Source organism: Lagopus leucura, unplaced genomic scaffold (genome assembly GCF_019238085.1).
Source record: "Lagopus leucura isolate 7727_CA_CO unplaced genomic scaffold, USGS_WTPT01 Super-Scaffold_100039, whole genome shotgun sequence".
Classification (NCBI taxonomy): domain Eukaryota; kingdom Metazoa; phylum Chordata; class Aves; order Galliformes; family Phasianidae; genus Lagopus; species Lagopus leucura.
This window is the reverse complement of record NW_024962288.1, coordinates 2,424,091-2,445,148: the sequence shown is the minus strand read 5'-3', so window position 1 is coordinate 2,445,148 and position 21,058 is coordinate 2,424,091.

Genomic DNA, 21,058 nt, shown 5'->3' with positions numbered 1-21,058 from the left:
TCCAGGATTTTCCCTCACATCCTAGCCTAGTCTGTTCCCTTTTGGGGTGACTTATAACATGTGTTGGGCGGGGAGTCATGAACATCATTGCATGTTCTTATTGGAGTGTGTTATCCTCCTTAGGGCTATGAATTTTAATATGATCTTCAGCCTCCTCCATGTCAGTTGTTAGTCATTAGCTCTTCGTGTGTTATTTATTGGTTGGTTGGGGCCGTACGTTGTCTTTCCCTTTTCTGGTCAATACACTTGTTGAAGGAAGGCTTTGGTAGTCTTATGTAGAGGTTCAAATGGGTTTCTCAACCTTTGCAGAATCAGAGTTTTGCACTGCTCTTTGTAATCTATTAATCGTATTGACAGTAATTTTGTTATTACCTTTATCTCTTACAGTATACTGACCAGGGCTGAACCCCAAATCAATCTCCATGTGTTTGCTGTACTCTCTTGTAGCTATCCCTTAAAGGGTACAGTTTGAGGTTCGTCAGTAAATAATCTACTTCATGTGTTTGTTGAGCAGAACATTGTACTTTAAGTAACAGTTTAGGTACAGTTGAGGCAGAAACCTTAAGGAAGTTCAAGTCCTTTCATTCTCACAGCTGCCATTATCAATCCGGTTTGTCATCCTGCCAAAAAGAAAGAAGAAAGTTAAGTGTGGTTTGTTTAAACCAATTTTCCGTGAAACACAGCAGTTATAGTTCTAGTCTGCAATTCTTTGTTGATAGTTCATGAATAAATCTTTTATCATTTTGCCAATTATTAAGACTAGGCTAGACGGTCCTCAGTTATCCGGAGTCATCCATAACTCTTTAAAATTGGAACTTCTTGGCAATCCTGCAACTTCTGGCATTTATGAGGTTGTTTTCCATGATGTTCTAAAAGGTTAGCAGTCCTGTAGTTCCTTTAAACTCCTTAGTCTTTGTTATCTTGACGTGTTGATTTGGGAATTTTTGTTTTTTTGTTTTTTTGGTTTTGTTTTAACCTTTGGCAGACAGCCCATGTTAATGCAGGCAATTTAGTTGCTTGTTTATCAGCAGTCTGATCAAACCGAGTTGAGCCTTAACATTGTTGTTGAACTCCTTAATCCTAGCTCTAAAGAGTGTCTCGGAGGCATTTCTGCCTTTTTTGCATCTTTCTGTGTATAGTTTTACCATCAGTGTATATGCTTGCATGTAGGGTTTTTTCCTATGTTTTAGTACATCTCTTGTTATTAATTTTGTCTGTTGATATCTCATTTACTCCATTAGCCGCCACTTATCAGTTTCTAGCTTTTTAGGTATTGCTTTTGCATCTTATAAACAGGAAGTTTTAGTCTGCCTATCTTTATTATTTTTTGGCATAATTATGGCTTTTTCAGCTGCCACTGGAAAGTCCCTGAAGAATTTCTGATTATCAGCAATGCTTTCCTTGTGAAACGCCGTGCTCCCAGTCAGTTATGTTAACTATCTTCTGTGCTTACAAGACTTGTCCTTTCTAAAGACTTCAGTCTGAATGACGTTAAGGAAATACAAAATAGAGTCGTTATATTGGCGACTGAATTCTCCTGGCTTTAATCTTGCAGGCTTCTCCACAAACATCAGTAACTTCCTCTGCTTGTAAAGCTCCTGTTGGTTTTAAGGTGCTGTCTGTGCAAGTATATTTGAAGGATCTGCTTCTAACAAAGGACCTGTGTCAATGGGAAGGTTTAATGTGAAAATAATGTGATCAAGCGCTAAGTCGCTTTCACCAGCAATTAAGTGTAACAGCACCTAATGGCAGACTAGGAAGGATCAGCCCGAGGGCAATTTCTACCACTGCTTCTCTGCGGCATCGCTGTCTAACTTAATAAACTTTTCATGCACAAAGTTTCAATTAAAGGCAGCGCTCTTTGTATTTAAAATCAAATCAGGCATGTGCTCTCGATAGTCGTGCAGCAGCTGAGGTGCTGCGGTGAGAGCGCTCTGCCTCACTGCCAGGACCGACGAGAAAGGAGCTGACACAAAGCCATGCCCATCACAGCACCGCAGCACAGCATCCCCAGGCCTGGTACTTAGTTGCATATTCACAGAATCACAGAATCACAAGGTTGGAAACGACCTGCAAGATCATCCAGTCCAACCACCCTCCCATTCCTATCAGTGCCACAAGTTACTAAACCATATTATTACAGTGAAGGCATTTCAAGGCAGAGAGCTAACTTTCTGGTTTCAAGCAGCATTCTCTTCTTGCTTCCCCCCTCCTCGCTGCTCCAGTTTGAATCCACTGTGGGCATTGCCCTGCTCCATGCACGGTGATGTTTAATCCACTTGAGATGCCTCTGTTTTCTTACTGTAGTTCATCACCCAACCTGTGATTGCTGTAGGAACACTAATGAGCTCCCTGTGATAGTGGCAAATGTTATATTCATTTTACAGACAGAGGATGGGTCTGGGCAGGCTGGCACTGATTTTATCAGTGGAACCAGGAACGATCATCTTTTGCTGACTTTCTTCTGGGGTTGTCCTTTGCTTATTTTTACAATAAACTTAGTGTCAAGAAAATAGAAGGCTGTGCAACTTCCAGCAAGGTCAGATATAGAGGAATTTGGAAAGAGGGGATAAGTGGCAACTGTATGCGTGGATTTAAATGGTGACTCCCCAAAGGTGCAGAGAGGCAAGGCAAACCCACAGCATGCTTTTGTTATTAGAGGGTCTTTGTAAAAAAATCTTAGGTAGATGAAAGAGCCTGAAGTACATTTGGGATGAACTTCAGAAGGCTGAAAGGTTAATTAGTGTGACAAGGGATGTTATGGTGAGGTAGCCTGAGCAGAAGCAGCCCCTGTTGAAGCTTTTGCATGGTAAAGCTCCTGATTTCAGGTAGGTTCTGTCTGGACAAAGGGAATGGTTTTCATACTGCGTGTGCTTTTTGTTCTGGTGGTGCTGGTGGCTATGAATGTATTTCTAGTAAATTAGTTTGCAGACTCTTTTTAATATTTATCTCTTACCTTTTGCACATTACAGAGACTGGTCAGCTTTTGGGGTTAGTGTGGACCACCAAACACTGCGATCCTGAAACTAATGCTGGACTCCCTTCTTTATCACTGTTCAACAAATCCAAGACTAAAAAAAGAAAAAAATAGAAACATTTCATGCCTTTACAGTGGTGCAGAACTTTAACAATTGCATTCCTGAATGTGTTTGAGCACGACTCTGTTGTTTGGTACTGGGACCACTGAAGCCACGGTGTCTGCTTTGTAAGGCTGGGAACAGAGGAGTGGCCAGAAAGCTGTGGTGTAACAGCAGTTTGAGATGCGTGGAGGAGTTTGTATTACCAAAAGGAACAGGAAGTGATCACGTGTGTGTGATGCCTTATGGATTAGTTCGTTGTCAGTTATGCCTCATTAGGAGAAGGGGCATCTTCAGTTCCTTTTTGTAATCTTTTGGAAATCTGCATGGTGGGAGAAATGAAGCTAACTGTTAGTGTACTTGGTGAGTCAAGCTAATCATTTGGCAAATGAGGTGTGGTGGTGTTTTTGACAGTGATATCAGGATATCAGTAGCAGCAACATTATGAAGGTGTGAGGTTGTTGTTGTTTTTTACCTGGTCCTCGTCCTGCAGACAAGCTGGTCATGCACCCTGCAAGCTTCTCTTCTGTAATCATGAGATCTGCAGAATTCAAACCTAACAGCTTAGTTCCTTCAGTATTTCACAGGGTACCTATGTATGTTGTTCCTTACTGGAATCCTTCAGTGTTTTTTTGGAAGGACTTCTCTTGACTGGAGGCCTCAAGAGCCCAGTCTCCAAGTTGATTCCTTGTGGAAGTCCTTCAGCATCCCAGGAAAGACTTCTTACAAATGTCTTGTCATCACTTCAGATTCAGTTCTGACAAGAAGCCACAAGGGCCCCATTTGTAAAAACCTTGCACATCATATTATATGCCCACAGTTACTGTAGACATTTCTGGGCTGCAATAAACTTGCATGACAGAAACCATTCTTTCTTTTTACAGGTGACATCCTCAAATTGCTAGTCCTATTCTCCATTGCTTTGCCCCTTAGCTGGTGTTGCACAGCTATGCAAACTCCTACCAGATCAGAACGGTAGCATTTCATCCTCTTTCCCCAGAGAGTCAATGTCGGCAGCAGTGAAAGGCAATGGAGAATGGAGTTATACAGCCTCACTCTTCTCCCCAGGTGAGCGTTTCAAAGTGGTTTGTTCCAGACATAAATGAAGGTGTGGGATTTGAAGATAGCTTGGATAAATGCATTTCTTTGTGTGTGACCTCTAAAATAGAGGAGATGAACTTGCTGCAATATGTTGCAAGTTGTAGAAGAGTAATTAGCTGGGGAAGGGTCACCCCGTTTGTCAAAAAAAAAAACAAAAGTAGATTAGAGAAGGCATTTTGGCCATGGGGCCTTCCTTAGGCTAAAGAAGAACAGGATGTTGTTCAGTTTTGCTGTGTCCTAGTTTCACCATGCCCTGAGGAAGATCCCCAAGGCTGAAAACTTATTTCTGATTGTTTTATAAATAACCTTTTCTTCCCTCTTTGGCATTCAAAATAACATCAATTTTGAACTGAAGTGTTTCTCTTGCAATGATGCTTCCCGAACAAAGGAAGAATTTTAAAAAATATTTAAGTAGTCACTAATTTGTTGACACTTTCTTAGTTTTCTCTTTTCTTGCCAGGCTGAGTGTCTGGTTTATCTCCCAGCTTAGGCGTTCAGTGTAATTGTATGGGTATCTTGTCCAGAAGGACTAAAATTCCCAAAGGCACATAAGATAAAACATGACACGAGTTTTGTTCCCGGAACCTTCCAGGGAAGTGATGAAGTCTAAAGCAGTGCTGTGCAGGAGATGAGTGCTGCCATCATTATTTCAGAAACCTAAGTGGCAGTGAACCTAAGGCCAGAACCTCAGCTTTAGGTGCCCCAATGCAGCAGTGGTTGGTTTGTTAGTGATCAGAGAGCACGAGTACTCTGTGTGCCCCTTGTGTAAATTAGTTGTTTGTAAAACTAAACTTGTTAGTAACTGTTGTGTTTTTTAGTGCTTTTAGGTGCCTCCACAGGAGGTGCAGGTATATGAATGAATTGATGCATAAGTGAGAGTTACTACGTCTATGAACAGTAAGTCATGAGTGATATGGTTCTCATGTAACAACTGCTTAGAATACTTTGCAGTAGAGCTCTAGGCTCAAGAGAATCTGGAATAGCCTGAGAAGCTGGAAGCATCCATGGCTTCTGAATTTGGGCTGTGACTTCTGAAATACGAAATGCTCTCTTCAGAACCTGGTGACAGGCAAAAGGGCTAGAGATGTTGAAGATATGGGGGTAATTCTTGTGAAGAACCTGAGATTACACATATGCAAACATACATGTATTTTTAAAATATGGAAGTGTGTGTGTATGTATAAATACATACAGGCTGCCCAGTGGATGCCCTGTCCCTGGAGGTGTTCAAGGCCAGGTTGGATGGGGCCCTGGGCAGCCTGGTCTGGTATTAAATGGGAATGTTGGTGGTCCTGTGTGTGTTGGGGGTTGAAGCTTCATGATCCTTGAGGTCCCTTCCAACACGGGCCATCCTGTGATTCTGTGATATATGCCTACATGTAGGGATTAGGAAGACAAAGATGTAGCTGCATGGTTAACTTGTCATCAAAACCACAAGTTACTTACACCAAGTGAGTAAATTACATGCAAGTTGAGTTCAAGTTCCTTTGAGGTGTATTGATGAAGATTTTTTTCTTCTTGCATAATATTGAATATGGATTGCATTAACCAATACGGGCAAGCTGTTTCTCTTTAACATCTTCCTAGAATGAAAGAAACAAAATGGAATCATAGAATGGTTTGGGTTGGAGGGGATCTTGAAGATCATCCAGTTCCAACTACCTGCCATGGACTGGCTGCTCCCACCAGCTGAGGCTGCTGAGGCCTTTAACATCCAGCCTGGTCTTGGGCACCTCCAGGGATGAGGCACCTTGAGTAGTAGCAATGCCAGGGCCTCTGCACCCACCGAGTAAAACTTTCTTCCTGACATCTAACCTAAATCTCCTCTCTTTTAGTTTAACAGTAATAGCAGTGTTCATGACTGGAGAATGGTAACTGCACGGCATGTAATTTGTACACAGAAACACCTGGTTTTGCTGTCATATAACCTATCTGTGGTTTCATCTGTGGTCATTTACTTTCTAAGCAACCATGAGATAGTTCAATTAATCTTTGGTAAAAACGAAATAGTGTGTCTTTGGAAGGACTCTAACTCACAAGCAGGAGTTTTGTTTTTCTCTCATGAAAAGTCTGTTTCCAAATGGCAAAGCTCTCAGGAGCAGCTGCAGCTGCCAGCATAGCACCTGATGAAAGGCTAAAGTTTGACTTCTTTTCCCCGGTCTCTGCAAACTGTTTTGTGCATATTTGATAATTTTAATAAATGTTTTTCTTGGATGTATTTTCTGAATGGCTTTTGCTGGTGCTGTGCCTGCCGCTAGCTTTAGGTTGGCTCTTCATGATGTTGGTCACATCAGCTGTATGAAGTAGCACATTGATGCAGCAAGGCTTGAGACAATGAAATGTGTGGAGAAAACACTTGAATCCTCGTTATCCTTTCCTCCTTTGGCTGCAGCTGGTTGTACTGAAAGGGAACCCCTTTTTCTGACTGGAATTTTAAGAATTAAAAGCTTCACAATCAGCATTTCCTACCAACTCCAGAAACATGCCTAGAATTTACACTTCAGTCCAGATCTTTTTAAGTGGCAGCTAACTTCAGGTGGTGATTCCTGACTACCAGCTGATACTCAAAGAGTGGCAGTCAGCACATCCTGAAGCTGATGCTCGTAGATTAAGGTAAGCATCTTGTTAAAGATCACCTGTATTGGTGTAGGCCCTGCCGAGCTTTACCTCAATGAAGGCCAGCATGGACAGACCCCTTTGTAAGATTTATTTAGCAACATGCAAAAATTGCTGTCACAGTTAGAAGCTGAAATACAAAATAAGACAAAATAAAAGCCAAAACCAACATGAGCTGATGATGCATCAAATAAAAACATCTCGTTTGTTGCCCAGAATGTCAGGCTGTCCTCTAGGAGGAATGATTTCTATGGGGGCAAGGGGAAAGCTAGGCTGCCAGCCCTCTGTACACATACACCAGATATTTATAGCATGCTTAGAAATGTAAATATAGGGCATGCAAAAACGCTAAATATAAAACATTTTCAAAGATGACATGAATTGTGGTGCTTAATGAATCTAAGCAACCAGCTTTACTATTTGTTTATTAAATGTATCTTATCGTACACACAGATCTCTGATGAATGGGAAGAAATGCAAAATGTTGCCCCAGGCCATAGAGGCAGATCTGGACTGATGCTGCCAAGTGAGCACAGGAGGCTTTGGAGGTGAAGGAATGGCTTTTTTGTCGAATTTTGCATTTTACTTAGAAACGCACCCGAAGGCATCACTGACTTTAAGGCTAACAAGGGGTCGTTAGACTGTATTATCTGGTTAAATTAGAAACTAGGAGCATATAAAAACATCTACTTCCTTCATTTTGAAGACATTAGAAACTTCAGATGTCAGGATCACCCAGCCCTTCCTCACATTGCTCAGAGGGATCTGGCTTTGTCCCAGTACAATGTCAAGTGGTATTATGTGCTTTATTATTACCTTTCTCTTCTGGCTCGTACTGTTTTGTAGCAAATTTGTGGATCATCAAGTCTGACTCCTGGCTCCACACAGGACCACCTGAGTTCTGTGTCTGAGTGCCATGTCCGAATGCTCCTTGGACTCGGGCAGCTTGGGGCTGCAATCACGGCCCTGAGGAGCGTGTGCCAGTGTATGGCCAAGGAGAGTTCTGTATTCATAGCAAAATGCCCTGAACAAGCTTTTCCAAGACCAAAAACCTTCAGCGGTTGCATGGAGGGAAATTTATGAACTGACAAGTTAATTTGATGCCTGCAGAATTGGACAGCAATGTTTAGGCGAGATGGTGTCTGCTGGTCATGGTGGTGGTTGTGTTTGGGTTATGGATCATGGAGAAGGCACGATGGCTTTGTGACCCTCAAACACGGGCAGCAATGTGCAGTGTTAGGAGAGAGGAGGCAGCACTCCCACCTCTCTTTGCCCACCTCCAGCAGTTTCACCAAATTGAAAACTTCCACTTGTAAGGAGGGCAGGGGAATGAAGCATTTTGCTTCAAGCCAGTTTGAACTAAGTTTAAACATTTTAGTGTGTGGATGCCTAAGTCATATACCTAAACTATGGCAAAGAATAAAGAGAGTAAATAAACATATCTGTTTGGAGAATTCCAGTAAGAAGAGTGGGGTTTGTTTTGAAGGCTGAGTGAAGATGTTTGGGTTCCTGGCCAAAAATAATAAAGAAGTTTGTATTTTTCTGGATTTGTGAAGAATGAAAATATTGTATGTTTCTGTCTTAATTCGTTTTTGTTTTTAGTCAATAAAACAAAACGTGCTATTTATTGCCTTGGAGTAATTTTCTTCCTAATGCAGCATAATGCCTTTACCAAAAAGTTTAGTGTCTGAGTGTTAAAAAGTAAGTCCCTACATTTTTGTTATTTTGGTGAATGCTGCTGCTGTTCTTACCTGGAAAAGCTGCTTTTTGCATTGACAGAAATAGCGAAAAATGACCCGACGTCAGGTTATTTACACAAACTAGCTTTCATTCCTCACTTCACTTAGAAACGTAGATCACAGTACCGCGGTATTTAGAGTCAGGCTTAAGTTTGCACTTGTGAATAGCTTTATTGACTTCAGTGGAGCTGCTCATGTAGAAAGCTCAGTACGTTGTCACTTACAGAAAGGCTGGGTGGTTGTGCTGTGTGAAAATACTGGAGTGCCTATGGACCCCCAACCTGGATCTGCTGTATAACCTAAAATAACTGTGCCACTTGATTCACAACTCCACCGCTGTTCCCATTTTCGGTCTTCCCCCCCCCCCCCCGTCCCCTTTCTTTTGTTTTTTTTGACTCTTTGATGATAAATTCTTCAAGATGGCAAATCTTTGCGACCTTCCAGGTACTGAGCAAGTCTAGGTGTACCAGTGTGAACGGTGACCTGTTTCTATATATCCCTCTTCTGTACTGCTTCTCTTCCATACTAAATGTTCTGGTTTTGTTCTGCTTTGAAGAGCTGGTGAGACTTGCTGGTGTGCAGCTTCTTCCTCGCTTGCAGGTGTGAGCATGATGCACAATGGAGTCCCGCTCCCTTCTGGAGCAGATGCCCTTCTAATTTACGCTCTGTGACCATCATTAATGCAGTTCTGGCTTCATATTTATTAATTAACAAATTTAGGAAATTGAAGACTTAATAAAATCATAAATCTAGGTCAAATTGAGCCTGAAATACTGAAGTGCATGTGTAACGCATTCATCCGCATGATCTTTTCTATTAATCCAACAAATGTCTTCCTACAGTAAGCACTTCTGTTTCCTGTTTTTCACCCTCATCCACAATAAGCAGCTACATTTGTTTCTTCTTTTTCTTTAGCCTAAAGATAATTCATTAAAGTAGCTCTCCCTCCCCCTTTTTTTGATCCGCCTCTCCACCTCCTAACACCCCCCTAAAAAACACCATCAATATTTCATAAACTTACAGTGACAAATGTATTTTAATGTGGTCCACAGAGAACCTGAGATTGATTGGCCTCTCAGAAATATGACACGTTTCAAAGCAGGATATTCATGGAGTGTTTTAGTGCCTACATTAGTCAGAGAGAAGCAGCGCCTAAATTTATCATAGTTATGGCTTTCTCGGTATCCATTTTCTTTTAGCCGCTGACAGCAAGTATCTGAATGGTCCCTATTGATTGGCTTTGTGGTTCTGTCTTTAAAATGCATTGGCTGTGGGGGTTTTCAGATCAAATTAAGTCTTGGCTTCCTGGAGTTTGTGCATATCTATGGCACAAGTGCGGACAAAGCTGGCTTCATTCATGCTGATTTTCATTCACAAGGGCATTAAGCGTACGGGAAGGGAAAGCTGAAATGTCCACTGATATTGTGGGTGAACTGATCCTGTTTGAAAGCAAATGATACATAACCCCAGAAGGAAGCAGCGGGAATCCCGGAAGGATGGAGGACAGGAAGAACCCACTGGTGTTCCGGCCGTGATGGTACAGGGCCTGGGGAGCTGGGGTTCGGGAAAGGCTTAAGAAGTCTTCATGTCTTCAGCGTGGCTCTGAATGCCTAATAACAAGGAGTATTGTCTGATGGGCTGTTCAGATTGTGCTGTTCTTGTCTAGCTGTGAATGAGAATCTCGTGTGTTATTTAATACCCTTTCTATCATGTTAGAATCCTTCATTCTCTATGGGTAACTTAGTACCATGTAGAGGTGCAAGTGGATTTTAAGTGTGTTGACCACATGTGATATTACGAAGAAGTTGGTTTAAAATAGGTTACTTTAGTTGTTGAGTCAAGGAAAATACCTTATTTGACATTAAAGTTTCAATTGGTGTTCCTGTTCAACGTAGGGGAGTTGAACTAGATGACCTTTAAAGGTCCCTTCCAACTCTAATGCTTCTGCAATAATGTACTTTACACAACAGTATCCAGAAAGTATAAAAGGTAATGGTCTTTTTTTTCCAAACGGATTGAATTTGTAAAAAAGCTTGGAATAACTTGAAGATGAGCTCTATGAATCTGGTTTTGTAAAGAAACCATTGCTTTCCATTATCCTTTTTCTTGATTTGAATTGCAAGGCTTGAGCAGAGCAAAGGTGGATGATGAAGTGCGTTATTCCACTTACAGAATATTCCTTCAGGCCTCTTGTTGGATGAGGTGTGCTTTTTTGTGTGCTTGAACCATTTTAAATTCCTGCTTTCTCCCCTCCTTGTCTCCATCCTCTCTGGTTTCAATGTCACCAATCTAATACTCCCCATGAGTGCAGAGCTCATTTTTAAAAACCAAACACAATGAATTAGCTTATAGCAATGCCTTAGCATGTGGTTCAGCTTGGCTTCAGATTGCACTCCTATCTTCTGTGCCGTCCTGTTGTAAAAGAGGAGTTCCATCAGTGGCTGAATGTGGGTTGAAAATCAGAATGACTGGATTTGCCAGGAAGGCAGAAAGATGGCTTTCAGAGTTCATGGGTCCATGAGGCCAGGGGGGACCATGACGTTGTCTCTCTGACTTACTGTACATCAAAGGCCTTTGCATTTTGCCTAGTTACTACATCACTGATCTGTAACTTTTGAGCCTACCTACAAAGTAACATGTCTGCATAAAGCAGGTATCCAGGCAGCATCTATTTCTTGATGTGAATACATCAAAAGATAGAGAATAATCGGATTTAAAAAAATTGTGCCTGTGTTTTAATTTAAGTCAGTCTGGCTTCAGTTTCCAGCTGTTGGTTTTTGTTACGCCTCTGATAGATTAATGAGCAGTTTAATACCCTTTATTTTCTCCCTGTGAAGATACTAATCGAGTTACCTCTCAATCTCTGCTGATAGGCTAAACAGATCGAGCTCTCTCAGCTCTCATGATCTCAGTTATGTTTTCCCCAGTTGCTCAGATCTTTGCTTTTTCTCAACCTTGTTAAAAAAGTTAAGACACTGCAGCAGAGCTTTGTGTGCCTTCCATTGGCCTCAGCGATACCATAAATAAAAGTGCAGTCACTTCATCAATCCTGCTTACTGCTCCTTTTGTTTATACCTCGAAGACCAACGTTAGCCATTTCTGTCACAGTGTTGTGCTGGGAGTTTACGTTGAGTTGCTTGTTCAGTAACTTTTTCCAAGTAATTTATTTGTGGAGTAGAGGCCCTCCTTTAGCAGGAAAGGAAGACGTTTCTTTTTCTTCATTTTTACTGCACTTTCCCTTATGGACAGCATTACCAATATATCAGCTTTTTGCTTTCTGTGATCTAGGAAAGCCACTTTGTATTCACACGCAGGGTTTGCACCGTCACAACTGCCCACCACCACCTTGGGCACGTCTGGACAGGATACATGCTCTTCCAACGTGGCAGACATGGCTGTACTCCCCAGGGTTCCACCAAACAACTGCTAATTGTTAAGAAGATGGTTCCCCCACCTACTCTGTGCTATGATGCAGTCTTTTTGGTTTAAAAACAAACAAAAAAAGTCAGAGGTTGTTTAGTTGGTTTTCTAGCCAAAATAGGTTATTTTAATCATTGAGTCAAGATTGAGCAGGTGTAGCCAGTGCCACGTGATGGGGCTGACAGCTGTGCTTCTTGGTCTGACTGACTGTGACTTGAATCAATCCCAGTTCAGAGGCAAGAGATGCATTCTATGTGGTCGGCTCATTTATATACACTTACTTCCTCTTTTGTTGTCTTCTTTAAATACTGAGCTACTGCAATGCTGAATGTGATAATTATGCTTCCCTCCTAAAGGAATCCATGCTGAGAGTAACATATGCTTTCATCCTCCAGGACAGACTATTCTGTTAGTCTCTTTTAAAATAAATGATTAGAGCTGGCTGAGAGGGTTTGTGAGAAGGATTCTGCAGTCTTGCAGGCTCCAACAGACTGCGCGGTTGGACTGTGATTTGTTCCTCTGTATTTACTCTTACAAATTAATTTTATTTGTATTGGGAATTCACCCAGAAGTCTTCATTAGGACGAAGATCATAGCGTGAAGACAGATCCAACCGCTGACACCAAAATGAGACCTGATGATGAGCTGATGATGATTACTGGCATCTAATTTCTCACGCTTCAGGGCTGGCCGGGGGTGGGTTGTCAGAGGCAGTAGGTACGTGGTGATGTCTGGCAAGTGGACTTTGCAGGAGATCTCAGGTTAAAGCCTCAGGAGTCAAAGCATCTGAAGTTGCTTACTTTAATGTCACATTATCTGTCCTGGAAAATATTAAAATGAGTTCTGTTTGTGCAGATTCTTAGGTAGTGGCTCTTTTATGTCCAAAGGCTCATTTTTGCAGGCCAGCAATGGCTATTCAAGGTCCAGCAGGGTTATATCTTTATTTTTGTCCCTTGTTACTTAAGTTGGTTCCTAGGCTAGTGAAAATATCACTGTAGATATCCCAAAAGATAAATTTCATTGGAAAATTGGGAGGAGGGGAACAAACCCTGACTTCTTTATAGCTAGATAAGGTAGCATGGTAATGCATGACATCTCGTACAAATTGTTTTATGCAGATAATGGGGTAGAACTATGGAGCCAGCAGGCACCTGCGCTGTTGTGGTGTTTTGTTTCTGTTTCTTGATATTGTGCCACAGCAAAGGCATCCTTGGTGTATCTTGTTTCAGGACAGTCCCAGCCCCACTGAAAGCAAATAGCCATGGGAAGCTGTTGCTCTGTTTTAGGAGTGAAACTGTGAAGAAGAATCTATCTGTAATGCAAACACTTGACTGGAACAGGCTGGGAAAAATGACACAGCTCAGTGAAGCATTCTGCTTCTGGGAGCTGCCTGGTGTTTATGGGAGCTGATGGAAAGCACTTTGGAATGGAGGTGGTCATCAGAGTCTGCATCTTGGTTGCCAAATTGTGTTTTGCATGGCCCGCCTAATTGAAGTGGCTCATCCTTACAGGTAGAATGATGCTGTTTTTTTCAACCAGGATGTAGTTTTTGTGAGGTAGTAAAGCATATTTTACATATACTAGCCTTCATCAGGAGAATATAAAGCAGGAAATGAACTGATGGCTTAGCTGAGGTGAGCATCCAGCCTGTCTCAAGACTTCCCTGTGCTGATTGCCAATGTATTGTTGCAAAAGAAACTAATTTTAATGTGTATTTGACTAACTGAACTTTGCACCATGGTGTTGGTGATGGGCACAGCTTGCTTTTGGTGAGCTTGATTTCATTGCCTGTATGCTCAGTTTTAAACTTCCAGAGTTCTTCCCATTTATTGACTCAATTTACTAATAATGACTCTTTGCTTTCCAAGCTGTGAAGTCCAAGGTAAGCAGAAAACAGTTTATTTACATGGAAAATTAGAAACAATTCAGCATTTTCCTCCCTTCCTGCTTCTGAATGAAATGTCAGAGTGAAAAGAGGTTTTTTGGGATTTGTTTTTTGAAGGCAGGGGTCCAATTTGCTGATCTGATCAGTTTAAGCTTACTAGCTTTAAAGATGCAACTTTATGTGAAGTTATTTCACAATTCAAAACCTTACTTTTCTAAGGAGAATCCACTTGAAGCTGTCTGGGTTTTCCTATTTTCACCTTTGTTTCTTTTTCAAAAGAGGGAATTCTGAAAGGACTCCATGGGGAATTTTTAAAATTCAGTTGTGATAAAGGAGCTATTCTGAACAGCAGTTGGTTTTGTAAGTGCAGTTGGTTCTCCAGAATTATGTTTTATGGTAGAAAAAATTCATTCAAAGTTCTCAATCCACATTCCCTATCATCTCATCAATTGCTTCTTATAACTAAGAAAAATACCTGTCTCTCAGACTGTCTCCTCTTTAACTGTTGAAACAGTATTTGCTTTTATTGGCTTCCATGGTTTGCAAAGTGTTACGGAGGATTAAAAAGTTTTTGGCAGTTATTGTCCACACCAGGCTGTACTTACACTTTTGGCAGCTGCTTTGTCCCTCATCTGAATGCTCTTTACAGTCCATAGGGCATACAATAGCAGATTTGAAGAGATAGCTTTTTAATCAACACAGGAAAGGGAAAGCTTTCTGGCAGCAGTTTAAACCTGTTTAAAAATGGGGGTGGATTTCTTGGAGATACAGCAATGCTAAACTAAGTGGGAAAAATGAGCTGAATTAATGCTTATAAAGTAATATCTCTTAGGGAGTCTGAAAAATCAGCTGTATCTGGTAAAAGCAAACAGTAGTGTGAGGGAAAAGGAACATTTCTGGGTGTAGAAAGCCACCAAAAACGATCCATAGAAGTTATGTTAGGGAGCCTGGTTGCACAGTTGTTCAGAGCAAGAGAAGATTTTTGAAGGGCTATCCTTAGATGAACTGATAGTTGTGAGCTCCTCTGAAAATAACTGCCAAGGATGCTGACATCTCCTTAAATGTTTCAGCTTGACTTAGTCTGCAACCTGATACAAAACTATTCCTGATTTGATGTATCAATACAGACCATGCTGTAGAACATGAGAGGGCTTGAGCTTCAGTTCTTGTGTCTTCCTTCAGGATTCATGCAGTGTTTTGTTTTAATAATAAAAAATCAATTTTAGTAAAAAATCAAATTTCTTTTCATTGCTGAAGATTGCAGGTTGGTTTTGTTTGCTTGTGTTGGTATTTTGGAGACTCTTGGGTTTTGATCAGAGGCAAAAAAATGTTCAGAACACCTGGTGATGCTAGCTCTTGGACCAGAAGCATGCAGTGAAAAATCTAAAAATCCAGAGTGGTTCGTAAGCATTTCTTCTTGCTTGTTTGAAATTCTGTTGCTTCTATTTGTATTTCTGTGTTTCTCAGTGCAAATTTCTCAACTTTTTGTGGTCTGGTTAAAAGCATACATACGTTAAGGGAGGCTTTTTGATTCACTTTAGCAAGCTCAGGGGCATAATTTGTGCGCTGAGGTTGTAGGAGGACTGTGTGCATTGGGAGCACAGCAACATGGTTGGCATCAAGCATTTTTAGGAAACTTTGCATCCCTGACAAATTAGTCAGGGATGCAGTAGTGTAGATGAGTAGTCTAATGTGACCCATGTCTTTGCCTGTTATTGTTTGCTGATTACAACTCTTCGATATCTCCAGTAGGAGATTGAGACTAATTCAGACTAAACCTATTAAATCACTTTCTGGAGAAGTACTGCTGCGGTGTTTCTTACCCTCTGTACTGCATTTACAGCAAGGCAGGTTTTATCAGAGGAGGTGATCACCATCACAAGGCCAGGAGGAAGTTGTGTTCCCTCAGCATGTGAAGTAACCTTTACATTGCAGCTGGTGTAAATGTCCAGGGCTGCCCTCTGTGGGCATTACTGTGGAAGCCCAGGGTTGGAATGAGATGTGATGCTCAGGTGCCACGTCAGGTCTCTATATAGATCTGTTCCTAACTGTATGCTCATTACCCATCTGACCCCCACCATCTCTCTTCTCAGGAAAAAAAATCTAACAGTATGACTACCTCAGAACATCCCCATACCAGCAGAGTCCTACACAAATGTACTTTTTTCTTCCTGCTTGTTCATTCCTAATATCTGTTGCTTACAAGGTGTGAAAAGGTTCTTAGTCACGTAACAGATGAAGTGATGATATTGGGACACTTTTCCAGATGGCAAGGTTTCTCTCATCTCTTTGCAAGAGACTTGGTTCCAGGAATGTGGGGAGTGAGGAGAGGTGTAATGGGTTGGCATGTTTCAAATCTGCATATGTTTGTGGGCTGTGTGTGTGTTCTCTCCCTACGTCAGGCGTTCTGTGGGTAAGGAGGCATGACAGAGACGTGTTAAATGTCAGTCATCCCCAGAGCCTCCGACAATGAGCAGGGATTAAACAAGAAGCTGTGGAAGAGGAAAAGAAAATCGTCTGCAGTTGTTAATAATTCATAAGCGCTGTGTCTATTTTACTGTTCTCTGCATTTAAAAACAGTGCCCAAACTGTGCCTGCAAGCACAACTTATCCCTTTTCTGTAAAAGGGAAAGAATTCATTATGGCTAAATTGTAGTTTTGTCTTTTTTTCTTTCCCTTTTGGATGATGGTTATCCTGCATTTGATGGATTGAACTGAACCAAAAACCTTATGTCCAAACCATGAAATTGAAATTTAGATAGAACCTGCCATGAGCCCCAGATGGTGACAGTTTGCAAAGCTTCTCTATTCTGTAGCTTTACCAATATTAATTTTAACGTATGAACGAAACTGGAATTACTTATCAGTAAACTCAGTGGTGTCCAATGCACTTCCATTACAATGTCCAGAATAAAAGGGGCAGGTTAGGATTAATCCTTTGAGGTCAGTGGGATTATGCTGGTGTTGGAAGAGTGTAAAAGAGAGGTTTGATCTTGCTCTGCTCATCAAACATTAAAGCATGGAATTCACTTTCTTTGTGACCTGGAACACCGAGATCTCCATCCTGGAGGTATTTTCAGTTGGCAAGCAGCTTTCTGATGCTGTTGGTGCTCCCCATAAGAACTCAGGGTAACTGCTGGGCTGTTTAATTAGGCTGCACCGAGTCCTGTTTGTGTACTGATTCAGCTGCCCAAGGTGCAGGAGGGGATAGCAAATGTCATTTAATAAAGGCAGGCCTTATGGGGCATAACAGCATTGGTCTGTGTCTATCACCTGAGCTCTTACTTTGCAGATTCCCACCCAACTCTGCTTCTTTCCCTGTTTGTGACCTTTTGCACGTGGTCTCCCTCCTTGCAATGCAGGTGATAATAAGGGCTGAGTCTTTTAAGGGTTTGTCTGTAATTTCAATAATGTAGTAACAGAAATGGGCTACCATCCAACCTGAAGATGGAAATGCTCTCGTTCCTGTGCTGGGTGCAGAGCTCTGTTAGAGCCGCACATTCAGATTTACATGATCATTCTGGGTTTTCTTTTTCTAGACTGGGAAAAGCCCTGGGCTGCCACCTTTGTGAGGGGTTGTGATCATCTGTGTTTTGTGGGGCTTTTTTGTATATTTTCTATTTTGTTTTTAGTCTTGTCAGTTTTTTGAAGCAGCTCTTAGTTGCATCTTTAGATAATACTATCACTCTTTGACGTTTAACTAATGCTATCATGTCAGTCATGAAAACTGTTCTCTTTTAACTGCTCAGCAGTGGAAACTCTATGCAAAAAGTATGCAAAAAGATTTATGATGAGGAATGTTTTATTCTGACCAGTAGCTGCCTCACTTTCCATGAGACCTCTCTGAAACCTTAAGGTGAATAACAGTTGTTGGTTGCCTACCCTCCTTGATATTTTGAATGTCTTAGGGTAGTTCATACAGTCACAATTAGTTATCTCTTGTTCCATTACTATAGGCAAAAGGGACAGCTGTCTTTGGTCGTCAAGTTGCCAGGCGGTCAGTGCATTGGCACAAGCTGCCCAGGGAGGGGAGTCACCATCTCTGGAGGTGTTTCGTAAAAGGGTGGGCATGGCACTGAGGGGTCTGGTTTAGAGCAGTTACTGGCACAGTAAAGCTGATGGTTGGACTAGAGGGCTTAGTGGTCTTTCCAACCTTAATGATGCTGTGATTCATGGGGGCTTTGTTTCAGTGAGCAGAGGGGAAGTCTGAGGCAGAACACCCTCCAAAACTAGCAGACCTCAGTTTTTTAAATCTTCTGGCACTGCGTTGTTTCAACCTTCTGTCCCACTAGAAATTTGTCCCTGCCGTGGGCTGGCATCCAGCCTGTGTTGAAGATGATGCTAAACATTATCACCCTTGCTCTATCACTTGCGCTAAGTAGATGTAATGCTTTGGCTACTTTTTTTTTTTTTCCTATGCTGTGCAGAGAATGACTGTGATGAGCCATGTTTGCTATTGCTGAGTTCTGTTTCAGCTGGAGCAGTTCCCTGCAAGGTCTGGTGAATGCTTATGTTGGCAGGATAGGCAAGGTGCTCTGTGCAGAGAAGACAAAGCACTCCTGTGGTGGGTTTTTTTGCCTGGGGAGCAAGGTCAAATCAAACCACCAAGAATTAGGGTTACGTTTTAAAATTTGTAATTGATCTTCAGCAAAAACCCAAGGTTGTGGCCAAACACCTAAATACATAATATTCTCTTTCAGAACAAAAATCATCTTTAGAGTTCCCAGAAAATGAGTTATGCATAAGGATATAGCAATATGCTGTATTCCTCTTAGACGAGATGCTCTCCTCATGGAGTAGCCTTGGCACTGCCAATGAGGTCTTCCAATCTCATCACTTCAGTCTCTTTTTATTGCTCTTGCTCACTTTAGGTAGTCCTTCACGCATTGAGATTCTGTTGTTTGGGTGACGTACAAATAAAAGGAAGGCTCAGAGGCTGTCCCCAGAGCCTTTTTCTCTAAAGGGGAGTTAGGAACCCTGAAATACATTGGTGTTTGTTTTTAATGCGGGTGAAGTCAAAGAAGTTTGGAGGGAATGTGGAACATTATGTAGAGATGGATAATGATTCATTGATAATTAACTGCTGTCAGGACTGCGGGTCTGATTTGGGCCACTGTTAATATAACACAGTTCAAATGAGAACAGATACTTTTTATTCACGTATATTTAAACAGATTCTGGGAAGAAACAGAGGTGGTAGAGATATTTTGTTCTCTTTGGTACATTAGTCTGCTTATGCTTTTGTTTCCTTCCAAATAAAAGCAGAAAGCATCTCAGAAGGGTGAAGAGGCTGCTCACCTGTTTAAACTCTTTAAAGCTCATTCAGGTCCTGCTGGTCAGGTTTTCTAAGCATCACTGGCAACTCCTGGTGAGCTTTTGGACTTGTAGCTCCTACATTCCTGCTTTGACTTCTGTATTCCTCCCCTCCCTCTCATTCCTGGTTCTTTATTGTGATATTTGTGCCCAGTTTGCCCTCCAGCCCCACTGCCTGGAGGTCTTTGGAAGCAAATAGATTCACTAATGCTGTTCTTGGCAATTTCAGCTGCTCCCAGCTGCGTGGTCAGCTTGGTTCGCTGTGGGAGCTTTGTAGGTGGTTCTCTAAGGTGACTGGAGCATCCCATTGTGTGCTGCCTCTTTTAGGCAGGAGCAGCTTTCCACGTGTTGCAGAATTTCAGCACTAATAAGGGATGCTGTTTGGATTTTTTGTGGTGATAGAAGTATGACAGTATCTCCAAACGTTCCTGTGCTAGAAAACTATGAAAACCAATCTTACCTCAACACCTTATGTGGTACACCTCTATCCTGCTGTGCCCCTTTTGAGTAAAGGTGAGGAAAAACAGTGCTGGGAGGTGAAGGGGTGAATCTCAGCAAGCTTTCAGCCCTCCCTTCTCCTTCCATTGTAAGAGTGGTGGGCTTTTGCAGCCAGTATTGCTCAGGCTCTGGAAGGGCAAGTTGGGCTCAGGGCTGGTGGGACCACCCAGGCCAGCACAGAGCAGAGCACAGCTCTTTTGGATGGTGGGTTCAGTCAGGAGCATCCCGTCAGGAATGTGCAGCACCTCATCAGGTCAGCCTTGTGAAATTGGATGTTTTTGGTTGCACAAGGGTACAGATGTTCTCCTGCTGGAGAGTACATTATGGGAGTTTCATGGCTCTGAAACGTGCTTTGGTGTGGAAATAAAGGCTTGGCAGGGATCACAGCAGTGGGATTTATGCATGTAGAAGAATTTAATATACTGTTGTGTGAGTCTGATGCTGAAGGTGAGGGATTGATGGCACTGGATGTAAGTTGGCATGGTGAAGGCTTTGTTCCTCCTTCCGTACCTCTGCCTGTTTACTTACTCTCCTGCTCTCGTGACTCCATTGCTGGGCATTTGCTCAGCATCTGGGCATCAGCAGGTTGGATGGCTGTGCTGACTGCTGTGATGTCGAAGTCAATGTGGCTCTGGCCAAACGGCCGCTAAGCCTTCGAATAAAATTGTCAGGCTTATGATCTGTACCTGTGTGTGGGTCCAGCTCAGAACTCAGCAGTGATAAATAGTGTGTCAGGTCAGAAAGCCACCCGTTTTTCTGTTCAGAAAGCGCTTGCTGGTGAAGAATTGCTCATGCTGAATGACCATTTTGAGATGGTCTTTGTGCCATTTGCTTCTTGGGTTAACTTCTACATACCTTTGTTACCTGCAAGTCAGTCTGGAACTAAATGATTGCTTTTCCTTGAAACTCATTGAATCAATTTTGCTCTGCAGTATTGCACACTGCTGTGGGTATAAAGGGGAGCTGTTCTCCTCCTCCTGAAATGCAGGTGGGGAAAGTTGGAATTGGTGTGTCAGCTTAAACCAAGGAATTTTAATAACTGTAAAGCTATAGGCAAGAGGGACTTTGTTAGAATTACCTCCCCAGTCCAGAAAAAGCAGGGCTAGGAGAGATTTGTGGTTTTCTTATGTGAGTATCCAGTCTTGCACTTTCAGATAAATCTTTCCTGTGATCTTAATGTTTAGTTCAGGGTTCAATTTTGTATCTTGCAACATGTCTTATTAAAATATATATTGTGCCTTTTTATGAATATTTAATAGCAGGCACTTAGTAAAGTTTTCATAATAGCCTCTAGTAGGCTTTTATAAAACATTAACAGTGGTATGATGAACTCATTTGTGTGGTTTCCATGCAGAAGAGCCAAAGAATGGAAGGCGGGAGGGAACAGAACCCTTGTGGGAGAAGAAAAC